At 32.2% G+C, this 13,230-nt stretch overlaps 1 protein-coding gene across 1 annotated transcript in view; it reads right to left on the bottom strand.

Annotated features, from left to right (window-relative positions):
- Window positions 1-306: 306 nt before the first annotated feature.
- The window catches only part of slbo (CCAAT enhancer binding protein alpha slow border cells), a 28,256-nt gene continuing 15,332 nt past the window's right edge, over window positions 307-13,230 (bottom strand). The window contains exon 2 of the mRNA XM_089710627.1: window positions 307-2,924. The gene's annotated coding sequence lies outside the window, so the exon portion shown is untranslated. The remainder of the gene's footprint in view (window positions 2,925-13,230) is intronic.

Raw genomic sequence — 13,230 nt, 5'->3', positions numbered from 1 at the left:
TCATTCATACGCAAATATAAAAAGACTAGCTGTTGCCCGCAGCTTCGCCTGCGTGAAAAAGATAAATTTTCATGGTACAAACTTTCATCCCCTATTTGATCCCCTTGGGGGATGAATTTTCTAAAATCCTTTCTTAGGGGACGCCTACGTTATGACATCTACCTGCATGCCACAGCCCGATACGTCCAGTGGTTTGGGCTGTGCGTTGATAGATCACTATATCGACAGTTACCTTTGAGTTTTATATATATAGATTATCATTATTTCATTCTCTATTTTATAGGTATTAAGGGATAAAGAAAACAATTGTTATATTAAATAAATTTATTATATTTAATTGCACCTATAACATTAACGCAATTAAACTGTTTATTGTCAGACATTGTCAAGGCCACCAAAATTTTCTTAGAAAGGATTGAAGCAACAAATAAAATAAAATAAAACAAGATGGAAAACAAATAAGTCTTTGGCTCTGAAGTTAAATAGAAAAAAATTTCAAACGTAGCACCATTTTAATAAAAGATAGAATATTTAAAACATAACAATATTATAGTGCCGTATGAGGTTATCTGTCGCAAAAATAAATAAAAACTCATAAGTTTGTTTCATTATCTGTGGCAGCACTGATATTCATAGTTTGCTTATAACACGTAGAAAAAGTTAAAAAATATTAAAATTGTTTATGTATGTTAATTTTTTTTTTAATAACGATCTAAAACTATTATAAAATGTGCACATTTTCTGACACAGACTATAAATGAAATTGGCAGTTACCATACTGCCTTATAGCGTGATTTTTAAATAATATTATGTTTCTCGTCTATAATTATATGATTTTACCACAGATAACCTCATAAGCGCCAAGAAAATGCAGAGGGAGAAACTTTGTTTCTAAAGGCCTTTCATACCCTACGGCAGACCGCCGCGTTTCTTAGCCAAATATACATTAAAAATAAAAACACGATCGTTTATAAAAATTGTGTGTATACTTAGGTATTGAAAATATATTCTTAAAATCCTCTTAAGTATATTTTTACAAACATTTATAAGAATATGTAAACGGGACGGAGTTTCGTTTATATTAACAACTATATATTAATAAGTAGGTATATAACACTCATACACTAAAGTTCACTTTCGTATTACAATTCCAAATATAGCACCTAAATAATATAACATCTATATTTGAATTCATAAACACCTTTGAATAAATGTGTTATAACAGCGCCATCTACATTCAGACTGCGTCATCTTTACTTCAATTTCATTGGGACTTTTTAATCGTTAGTGTACGAATGTCTTAAATATTTATGATCGTAGGATCAACATGGTAACTATATGTTTCAAGACCCGTTTCAATCACCAACCCTTATAAAATATATCGCAGTACAGGATTAGCATCAAATTCTGATATTTGATAATAGCAGCCTCAAACCCGTGATTTTAAGTAGATTTATTATGATTTTATTGTACTTCTCATCCGGCAGTGCCCAGACCGTGTTTTTATTATCTTAATCCTAATTTAACATCAATGAAAATAAAATTTAAAGGTACTTTATAGGAATAAACATTTTAGTATTCAACAAAATCACTTATCCCAATCTAACCCTATGCGCTTAGCGTGAATATTTACACATAATTATGTATTTAGTGCGCTTGTGTTCGTGAAAATGTCGCAAGTAAACTTTTAAAATACCCGCAAGTGGGCATATTAAAAATTGCTGTATCAGTCGATTACAGACATTTTCACGTAACGAAAGATTAAATTAGCCTTATTGAAAGCAGATACTTTTATTCAGTAATTTACGCCTTAATTTTGTGCCATCGCTAATGCATCTGCTTTCTTCCTAAACAAGAAACAGAAAAGTGAAATGAACTTACAACAGCAACGATCCAAGATTATATACAATCAATTTACATAATAATTACAATACTAAAATAAACTATGTTACAATTTCAAAACGAATATACGTCTTTATTGTATAAAAATTTAAATGTTGAGCGAAGCTAGCGACATCTAGTCCATTATTTTGACACATGACATGTTGATGATTAAACACATCGCATTTTTGGGGATTCTTTTAAAAATAAAAATAAATATTTTCGAGACTTCAATGGCAGTGTTCGTTGAGCTCTCATCTCTTAAATAAAATTGTAAAACATGTAAGTAAAAAAGTGTATAGATTTTGTAAAACTCTAAATTCCGTTCGAGTCATATTTCTATGTAATAATGTAAAAACTAGCATAAGTTGTCCTAATTAACGAACTAAGTTTTAAAAGAAATAACTGTGTAAAAGTATTAAGGAGTAAAGAATAAATTATATTAAAAATAAGTTTCACGGTACTGTAAATCGATATTAATTAGGACAACCAAAATAGTACTAGCACTAAATAGTACTCAAATATACAAAAAGAAAAGGGCGGTGACACACTAGCGAACGTCAGTTTACAAACTCCATTTAGAATAAAAACGCCGCGTTTCCCGCTCGTGTGGCAACACCCTTACGTTGGCAGTACTGGTTCACATTTGAGATCACATCCTTGTAACCAGACTACAATAATTATCTGTATTTTATGAAAACGACCCAAATATATATACCCTAGAAAATTTTAAAAAGTTAACTATTTTCTAAAAGTTTAATATGAAAATTGTTTGAGAAAGGTAAGAAACCAATGAATAGCGAAGTTCCCGTACATTATATTGTAGTTTTTACTTCTAAAATATGAAAGAAAAACTTAACAGATTGGACAGAAAATTTACATGCTAATAACTCCTGAAATATAGCTACAAAAATAAAACGGTCGTTTCCACAAAATGCAGTCAAACATAAAGTTAAAATCACAAAATGAATTTGCTAACTATAACCTAACTACAGGTTTATACATAATGCACGATATCACTCGATGTCCAGCCGATGCTCGATCTGTAACAAACAAACAAACAGACATTTAATACTGTGTTTTTCAGCGATAAACAAAAGAAACATTCTTATTCCACACATTTAGATAATACATTCATACAATCCTACATTCTTCACTACATAGTATAAAACAAAGTCGCCTTCTCTATCCCTATGTCCCTTTGTATGCTTAAATCTTTAAAACTACGCAACGGATTTTGATGTGGTTTCTTTTACTAGATAGAGTGATTCAAGAGGAAGGTTTTAGTATATAACTTATTAGGTTTTAGACAAAGCGAGCCCCGGGCTGAAAGAAAATGTATCTAAATGAAAAGGTATCTAAACTATCTAGTGATAATAGACAAATGACTACCAACAAATCTAAGCAGAAGAAATGTCTGTAAGCATTTTTTTATAACAAAACAATAATTAATCAAGTTTCAGAACTTTGCATAACGTGTCTCTATTATGTTATATCTGTTGTTATACATATAGTTAGAAGATATTCTTTTCTATAGATGTTGGAGTTAAAACAATGCTGTCCTATCTCTTTCATAAAAGTAGAACAGGACATCACTAATTAAGTATGATTGGTAGCAAGAGTATCAGGGCCATTACCACCATGAGCTAAAAATTGTTTAAAAAGCATTTAGAGTAAAGGGTCCGAATTAAATCGAGAAACCTTCCAGAGGACTTTTAAATAATTCTAAGAATTTTCTTAGAATTATTTAGAAGTCCCCCCGCGTCAATCAGTTTTTCACAATATTTTTTACAAAACTATAACGAATTGAAGATACGTTTTTTACAATGCTGTATTTCTATTTACTAGAAAAATTTGTACTTTACATTATTCTAATACCATTCATGGTCTTTGTATTGGCAAAATTGACGTAATTTCTACTTAGTACAATGGGTTGAAAGTAGTTTTTCACTCGTACGCTACGGAACTTGCTGACTCACTCATATTTTTTGACCACAATTTTGACAATATCCGGCATATTACATTATGAAATAATACTACAATATACTACAGTATTTCCTCGTTAATCCGAAACGGCCAATAAGATTTAGAAAAGTGTGTCAGTAAGACAAGAAATATTGCATAACGCGCGGAAGCTAGCCGACTGACTTTCACATTTACGCAAGAACATTGCATAACGAACCCAGAGACCCACTCACGGTGTTATGTAAGCCTTTATTTTTTGGCGGTTTAGTTAAATGTTATAGAAAGTAGAACGTGCGAAGTCGGTATCGGTACTAGTTCAAGTTGACGTAACCGTTTCGAAATGGGTTTTTGGGGCTCAAGGAAAGGATGTTGAGGAAGTTGTGACGATTGATTTAGAATCTTGAAAGGTTACTACAGGTACTTGTATGCAGATGGTACCTATTTAGTGTATTAGTGACATGGTCAATTGTCATTATAGACATAACCAAAAGCATTATGTACCTCGGTTTTACCCGCATTGCTTCAGTCCTATTGGTCTTAGCGTGATGATATTATATAGCCTTCATCTATAAATGGGCTATCTAACAGTGAAAGAATTTTTCAATCGGATTCGTGGTTTCTGAGATTAGCGCGTTTAAATAAACAAACTCTTCAGCTTTATAATATTAATAATTAATATGGTCTCTAAATTGATTTAAAGATACAGGTGGTTATTTTATCAACAGAAATTGTGGATAATAGGGTGTATGGAGATTTGCTTATTAAATAACAGCTTATAATGAGGTTGCGAAATGGTGTTGAAGTTAACATTTGAATTAATATTGGATATATTGGAAAGTTAAAATGGGCAAGAGCAGATGTATTTCTTGAATTAATGTGTATGGATTTTACCGGGGAAGTAATAACTAGTGTTACTATACATATTATTAACTACTTCCGTGGATATTATTTTATACCTACTCATTGACATTACATTATTTAGCAAAAAAATTTTGGGGCAATTTTGTTGTTCAAGTATTTTTACGTGATCAGTGTATGCAAAAGTACAAGTCCCTTTGCGCTTAGTATACCAATAGTGGGACACCCTGTATAATAAAACAGTAAGTTAAATCAGTGCTATAAATAATAAAATACAATAGAAAACTAGAATAATGACTATCAATAAATGATTTATAGTATTTCGTAATAAGAATAAAGTATGTAACATTGCGAATGTTGCGTAAAATTAACATTACTTACATTTAACTTTATTGTTCGTATTATGGAAGCATTTTGTAATATTTATTTACCTTATAACCGACTTCAAAAAAGGAGGAGCTTCACATTTCAACGGTTTTTTTGTATTAAATATTCAAATGCATTTTCTACCGTGACTATGCCACTTTTGGTTTTAGTTTTTCGTTCTGTATTAAAAATTAGCTGTATATTCATTTATCGAGCTGATTAATTCTTCAGTAAGTGGTCATTTAGATACAAGATTAACTTTGACTAATAAGTCAGTCATATCACCTTTAAACTTAGTACAATAATAATGTATGTATTATAAGTTCTAAGTATGTACAATAATTTCACTTCTCATATGTGAATAAAACACTATTTACAAGTTTTTAATGTGATTAAACAATTCCTATTCCAGTATCCTACTAATATTATAAATGCGAATGTTTGTGAGGATGTGTGTGTGTGTGTTTGTTTGTTACTCTTTCACGCAAATACTACTGAACCGATTATAATGAAATTTAGCACACATATAGAGGGTAACTTGGATTAACACATAGGATAGGTTTCATCCCGGAAATCCTAGGGGAACGGGAACTATGCGGATTTTTCTTTCAAAACGCGGGCGAAGCCGCGAACGGAATTCTAGTACTGTATAATATCCAACTAATCTTACAATTACCTATTACTAATACGACATATTCCATATTATCATCTATCAACACTCAAATAATTACTATACTTAGATACAAACAAACAAACAAAAATACTTTATTGTGCACCACAGAGAAAAGTACAAATAAGGACAAAATGCTTATTTTTCGTAATTATTGTCTCATTAAATCACTATAATCTCAAACTTACACTTCCCGTACATAACAGTACCAAATACTTTATCACTGTGTGAGTTTCCCTTATTAATTAACAGCCGAACACCCATTTTAGTGTCACTTATCAAAAATTTTAGTTGCACTCACAGAGTGTAGAGTGCATTGCCTTGTGGAGAGGGCGATGACCTTAATTCACTGATTTTTTATGGTTCCCTTAGTTTATGGCGAATGAGATGAATGGAGTGTCTTGTTGTTGTTTTTTGTGTTATTACGTATTTAGATAAAAAAGGGAAAAAGAAAATGTCAATTTTCTTGCTTTGGGTTTGAGTTGTTATTTACGATTTTGAAATGAACCTGTAGTGTGTTATGTTATTATGTACCTACATTTATTTTTATACCTATTATATTTTGAAACTAAAATAGATTTTTACGCTTACTAACATTAAGAATAGAGTTATTTTTTCTAAATGTAGAGCTCTGTTGATATTAAACAATGTTACTTTTATACAAATAGTAAAGTCTGTAAATTAAATGAAAGTTGAAACAGGCAAAGGAGTTTTTAATTCAAATAATCCTGTGTTTTGAAGTGTGTAACTAAAAATAGACACTAATAAGTACTTCCTACGATTTACGCTTTCATAATTTACGAATAATTTATAATTTCATTTGTTTACGAATAGGAGTTCTATTATTTACCTTCCTAATTACTTATATTAAAAACTTCAGCTATATCATTGAGATCATTCATACAAGATTAACTTGTGAAAATAACATTAACAAAAATGCAGTCAAAATATCAAAAAAGATCACAATAGAATTACCGATAAATTAAAATAACGAATTACATAAGTGACATTGCAATGAGCGGAGATCAATGCAAGTTGTGACGTAAGTACCAAATGTGGGGCAAATTAAAAACACAGCCACACCTACACACGCACACACGCACATAGTGAAAGTGCGTGCGCGCATCGCCGGCCGTTCCGATTTAATCATTCGACGCGCGACCGTCAAGCCGTGCGGACGTGCGTGTAAACGTAAAACATGCTTTATTATGACAAATTAAGCTAGGAATATTAAAAAAAAAATAAACATGCTTTGTTTTGACAAATTATTTATGAGGATGTGGATGAAAATTTTAAATTATTTTTGTCACGAAATTGTAATGACATACAATGAATTTTTACTACTAAGTATTTCAAAGAGGATTTACATAAATTTCTCGTTTGTCTCTTTGTGGCGTTGTTTAGATGCTTTGTAATGTATACATTTTGAGTTTTTGGGTTGAATGAAGCCATTATTGTATTTAATTTATTGTCTATACAAATATTATAAAGAGGAAAGGTTTGATTTTTTGTTTGTTTGTTTGTTTGTATGAATTGAATAGGCTCCGAAACTACTTGGCAGATTTGAAAAATTCTTTGACTGTTGGAAAGCTACATCATTTCTGAGTGACATAGGCTAGGTTTTATCCCGGAAATCCCACGGGAACGGGAACTATGCGGGTTTTTTTTTGAAAACGCGGGCGAAGCCGCAGGCGGAAAGCTAGTATTATTATAAATTACATTCGAATGAATATTCAAAATAAGTTCATACCACGCAAATTACAATTGATGATATAAAATATTACACGATTGGATTATTCATTATAGACTACAAGCCGGCATAGGAAAAAAATATGGGTCAAATGAACCACCAGGAGACATAATATCTAGAACGATAGAAGAGCATAAAATAATAAGATTCATCACTATGCCGTCACTTGTAAGCTGTCCAACTGAGTGCAGATGAGAATTCAAAAGTACAGGTAGACTCGGTAAATTTTGGTCATATATTTTTGTACGGCACTCTTAACCATCGATAGATCCATTAAAAATAATAAGAAACCGCTCAGTGCCGTACAAAAATGGTGGTCCACCAAGTCGTAATTTTTATTTAATTTCCGAGAGTTACTGGGGGTAAATTTGGTCATTTGACCATGTACGGCATCTGTGTCATACTATTGCTATACTGCTTTATCCATTATTCCGCAACGCCGTACAAAAATCATGGGGACAAGGGGAAAAAATCGAGAGTTGCAATCCCCTCTCTTTCCCCACTCCAGGGGGTCATTTGACTAAGTACGGCTTCGGTTGCAAAACATTATCTAGCACTCAAAAGTACTATTAGAAGCAATGCCGTCAAAAAATAATTGTTCTTTTAAATGTATACCAATAATCATCTTAATTTCATCGAATTCTTGATATAAAGAGCTGTAAGGTCATTTGACCCTGTACGGGAACTTTTTTTTTAACATGATATTGTAAAATTCAATTGTTGTATAGTATTGCCGTTCAAATGAAACCGTTCTAAAAAAAGTTATAGAGAAATGCAAAAACTGAAATTTTGTAAAAGTTTAAATATCGTAGATTAATGAAATATAATAGTTTTCTACACTTTATTCGTTGTTTTATATAGTATAAACATAGATAAATTAGGAAAAAACGATGCCGTACATTTTTGTGTAGACCACATCTTTTAGGCTGATGAAAGCGACGAAAGCTACAATTTAAGGGTGCTTTATGGCCATCTGATACAGTACGGCATTAACATATTTTTACCCGACTACGGCAAAGCAAAAGGAGGGTTATGATTTTGACAGGTCATGTATGTATGTTCATATATTCCCTCGTAACTTCTAAACTACTTATCAGAATTCGACAAATGATATATCATTAGAAGCGTCTGAATTGTTCACTGGATAACCAGCGACCAGCTAGCTAAAGGCTATATGGGGTTTCACAAAATCTAATGTGGCGCCTTCTAGCGGACAAAACATACTTACTGAGTAAAAAAATTAAGTTAAGATAAATATGCCGTGTTTGGTATCATTTGAAAGCGCTTTACTTGCACATTTTGAATATGTATATATTACTAGCATTTGCTTGTGACTTTACCTGTATTCATGGGCTAATTGCAAATAATTCACATCTTTTCGTTCATAGCTTCTTTATTAGTTCATCAATTTAACGGAGTCCATTCCACCTGACTCCGACTTTCCAAGGTGATAATTAACCACCTCGAGCTTCTTAATATTAATGTATTTTTATATTTTATTATAAAAATATAAAGCAAACATTTCGTTATATGGATTTTTTTCTTTTTCAGATTTTTCCCCTTTGAACCAACGAAAATGTACGGCACATGAAAAAATATTATCTATGCATAAAATACTTTAAAAATAAATTTATTTCGTGTTGTGTCAAATGACCCCCTGGAGTGGGGAAAGAGAGGGGATTGCAACTCTCAGTTTTTTCCCCTTGTCCCCATGATTTTTGTACGGCGTTGCGGAATAATAGATTAAAAGCAGTATAGCAATAGTATGACACAGATGCCGTACATGGTCAAATGACCAAATTTACCCCCGGTAACTCTCGGAAATTAAATAAAAATTCCGACTTGGTGGACCACCATTTTTGTACGGCACTGAGCGGTTTCTTATTATTTTTAATGGATCTATCGATGGTTAAGAGTGCCGTACAAAAATATATGACCAAAATTTACCGAGTCTATCTGTACTTTTGAATTCTCATCTGCACTCAGTTGGACAGCTTACAAGTGACGGCATAGTGATGAATCTTATTATTTTATGCTCTTCTATCGTTCTAGATATGTCCCCTGGTGGTTCATTTGACCCATATTTTTTTCCTATGCCGGCTTGTAGTCTATTAAAGTGAGCTGTAAAGTACAATTTAAAGTAATTAAAAAATATTTAAATTTTATATATTTTTTCGAAATACAAACACGCTGTATATTAGACTAGCTGTGCCCCGCGGTTTTACCCGCAGTGCTCCGCTCCTGTTGGTCTTAGCGAGATGAAATATAGCCTATAGCCTTCCTCAATAAATGGGCTATATAACACCAAAAGAATTTTTCAAATCGGACCAGTAGTTCCCGAGATTAGCGCGTTCAAACAAACTCTTCAGCTTTATAATATTAAGATAAATGGATACTGAAGCAGCCCTGTTACTGTATCGCAGAAGATACTATACTTGACTCATATTTAAACCAAGATGAATCAACGTATTTAAACAATTTGATAAAGGATATAAGACAAGGAGATTGTGTTTTTTCCTTTGTATTTTTTATGTTTATACAGGTTGATATTTTTGCACATAAAAATATATTTGTTTTAAAACCTTTGTAAAATATTATTTAGATTGATGAATTTTATCAGCACTGGATTTTGAATGTATTTTGAAGACCTTTTTACTTGGTCTTATTGAATTTGTATGCAGTACTAGTTTTAAATAAAAATATGCTTTGTAAGCTTATACTCTATTGTTGTATTGAACGTATTGTGTATGTGTGTATGAAGCTTTACTGTCAAATGTCAATGTGTGGGTATAGACTTGTCTATTTATGTAGGCGTAGCTTAAAATATGTGATGCTTACTGTACATAGTAAGATTTGAATGCAGTATGCAAGTAAATAAACTAGTCTAAAATTACGGTTTAATAATATTAAAATCACTCTCATTGATATCCCTACTAATATTATAAATGCGAAAGTAACTTCTGTCTGTCTGTCTGTTACGCTTTCCTGCTTAAACCTCTCAACCGATTTTGATGAAATTTGGCACAGCCAATCTTTAGACCCTGAGAAAGAACATAGGCTACATTTTATCAAAACACCACACGGGCGAAGCCGCGGGCGGAAGCTAGTTAAAAATATTTTTATTTCTCTACATAGCATGAATGGTTAGTAAAAAATAAAAATATAGTCTTTAGGTCTTCATCGTTAAACAGATCTTTGAATATATTTAATAAATATGAAAGAGGATTTAAATAAATAGCCACTATTAAATAAATATAAAAAAATAAATATAACTGGCAATATTATTCAATAAATTGAATAATATTCCAGTTATGTAACAGCCCCCCTAGTCAAGTGGCTTTCTGTTAGCGTAGCGTTCAATAGAATAGACTACGAATGTATGAGATTGACGTAAGCTGTAGATACGTTTATCTACAGCTTACGTCAATCTCATACATTTTTGACTAGGGGGTCTGGACATTTCCAATCACTGATATTTTTAGAAAAACACACTTCAAAACTTTTTCAACGTGTGTGCCGAGCATACGTGTCAGAAGTGAAACTTCTTTAGCAAGATTCAAAGATATCAAAATCGTCGCCTTAATCCATGACGGTAATGCCATAACGCGACCTTGAAATGTTACTCCCAACGCCTAAAGAAGTTTCACTTCAAAAAGTTTGTCTGTATAAAAAGTCTTGAGTTTGAGTTTAGATTTGAGTTTGAGTTTATAAACATAGCACAGCCCTATTACTCAACTATTTTCCCAGACTCTATCGGTTATCTTGAGTACCGGATAGTGATTCATTTCGTATAACTAGGTACATAATATATGTGACTGTAATTATTAAATGAGTTCAATGTGACATATATGATTTAATTTCATTGGATTAAACTTTTAGGAGCAGATTTTTAAGAGTATTAAGTAAAATTTATTGAGTACTAGGTTTCCGCCCGCGGCTTCGCCCGCGCAGTCAAAGAAAAACCCGCATAGTTCCCGTTCCCGTGGGATTTCCGGGATTGCGTCATCTTCCCGGGATAAAAAGTAACCTATGTTCTTTCTCGGGTATCAAAATATCTCCATACCAAATTTCATGAAAATTTGTTCAGTAGTTAAGGCGTGATTGAGTAACAGACAGACAGACAGAGTTACTTTCGCATTTATAATATTAGTATGGATTATCATAGGATAATGAGAATAGAGAGTTCTCTTTATACAATGGTCTTACTATACTATGTTATTATGGTTTCTTCTCGCGATTTCAGTTGGGTTGATACGTACGGGATAAAATAAAACCTATGTTTCATATATCGAGCTTTCTACTGGTAAAAGATAGTTTTAAAACAATTGAATACTTTTTGTGTTAAATGCTAACAAAACAAATATTTGCTCTACTTTAGTACTGTTATTGTTATTTATGACTTTTTTAAAGATTCAATATTTTTTTAATAAAAGAATGATACAATAAAATAAAAAAAGGTCTTTATAGCATACGAAAACGCCGGCTAAATATTATGTTGTCGTTTAAGACATTAATGTGACTGAATTCACAAGAAAACAAACGCACATTACAATGTCGTAACAAACTTTACTTTGAGATTTTTCCTGAATAAAAGTTCTCAATATATTATTTAATATTTTCCTTTAATACTTTCTTACAGTACATACAGTATACAGGGTGTCCCACTATTGGTACCTATACTAAGCGCGAAGGGACTTGTAGTTTTGCATACACTGTGTACGGTGCAACCGCACAGAGTGCAAAATCATCATTTTTGTATATCACAGCATTTTCATTTACATATAGCATTAGTTCACATTAAAACGTCGCGAGCCGCGTACGTATGTAACTCATTACAGCATAGCAATAAAATCATATTATTTAGAAGCTTAGTTTTATTAGTAGCAGCAGCATCCCCGAACCATAGTCCGTACACACTGATCACGTAAAAAATACTTTAAAAACAACAAAATAACATCAAAAAAATTTTTGCTAAATTTTTCCTGAAAATCCATGTTTTCTTCTCTTGCTTCGTGCAGCCGGCATATACCGCTTCGCTAATGTGAGCATTTTATCTATGAAAACATAATCTTAAACGATAGGTCACGTGCTGGTAGCAAAGCTCGGCGGGTTGCTTGTCATGGGTGTACACATAGAGTTTTAAGAATTCATCTATTTGAAAGAAAAATGCGTCTAGAATTTTTTCAGCGTATGCAAAACTATAACCTCCTTTGAGCTTAGTATACCAACAGTGGGACACCCTGTATACAGTACAAAGTTTCATCTCTGAATTTATCGAGTAAAGCCGCGTTACAACTCTATACCGCATACCTTTCAATCAGTAATTCATAAAATCTCACCATCTATCGATATCTGATATGTTTGTTTGTTTGTTTATGATAACGTATTTATGTCACTGCTATGCGCCCTACATACACCACTTGAGTTCTGATCTATTTGAAATGTGACGTCATTTACTAGAATCCTATGAAAAATGTTGTACATATAGTTGAGAGTGATAATATCTAATGAACTGATGTAGCGTGAGTGGCAGCCATAAGTTTGAACACTAGTATTTCTTAACTCTAGCCTATTCATAAATCCATAGGCACTAATATTAAGAAATAAGTAAAATAAAAAAGTCAGAGTGTGACGATCGATTTTCCTAGAAATCTATAAGAAATAGGAAGTAAAACAATAAAATTTTTATTGTTCACACAATAGATAAAATTACAATAAATTGGATTTCTTCTACGCTCAA

The sequence above is a fragment of the Colias philodice genome, chromosome 25 (assembly GCF_061535455.1).
Source record: "Colias philodice isolate Cphi_HAF_F1 chromosome 25, ilColPhil1 Martin Lab GWU primary, whole genome shotgun sequence".
In the NCBI taxonomy this organism is placed as follows: domain Eukaryota; kingdom Metazoa; phylum Arthropoda; class Insecta; order Lepidoptera; family Pieridae; genus Colias; species Colias philodice.
This window is presented reverse-complemented; position numbering and strand designations above follow the sequence as displayed.